The sequence below is a fragment of the Chrysochloris asiatica genome, unplaced genomic scaffold (assembly GCF_000296735.1).
Source record: "Chrysochloris asiatica unplaced genomic scaffold, ChrAsi1.0 scaffold00140, whole genome shotgun sequence".
Taxonomy (NCBI): Eukaryota; Metazoa; Chordata; class Mammalia; order Afrosoricida; family Chrysochloridae; genus Chrysochloris; species Chrysochloris asiatica.
In genome coordinates, this window is record NW_006408658.1 from 60,491 (window position 1) to 60,974 (window position 484).

Here is a 484-nt window from a genome sequence, read left to right on the forward strand (position 1 = left end):
CATAGCGATCCTGTATAGGGTTTCCAAGGAGCCGCTGGTGATATCTATAAGTCTTAATGTGACTCTGAAAGATAAAATTGGACTGCTAATGCAAGGTTAATGGTTCAAACCAATATCCCTCATGAACATAAATGCAAAAATTCTCAATTAAATCCTAGCCAAGGGAATCCAGCAGTACATCAAAAAGATAATATCATCATGATCAAGTGGGATTCATATCAAGGATGCAAGAATGGTTCAACATTAGAAAAACAATCAAGAAAAAAACACATGATATGATCATATCGATTGATGCAGAAAAGGCATTTGAAAAAGCCAACATCCATTCCTGATAAAAACACTCAACAAAGTAGGAATTGAAGGGAAATTCCTCAACATAATTAAGAGCATATATATAAACCAACAGCCTACATTACTTTCAATGGAGAGAAACTGAAAGCCTTCCCTCTGTGAACAGGAACCAGTCAAGGATGCCCTTTGTCAC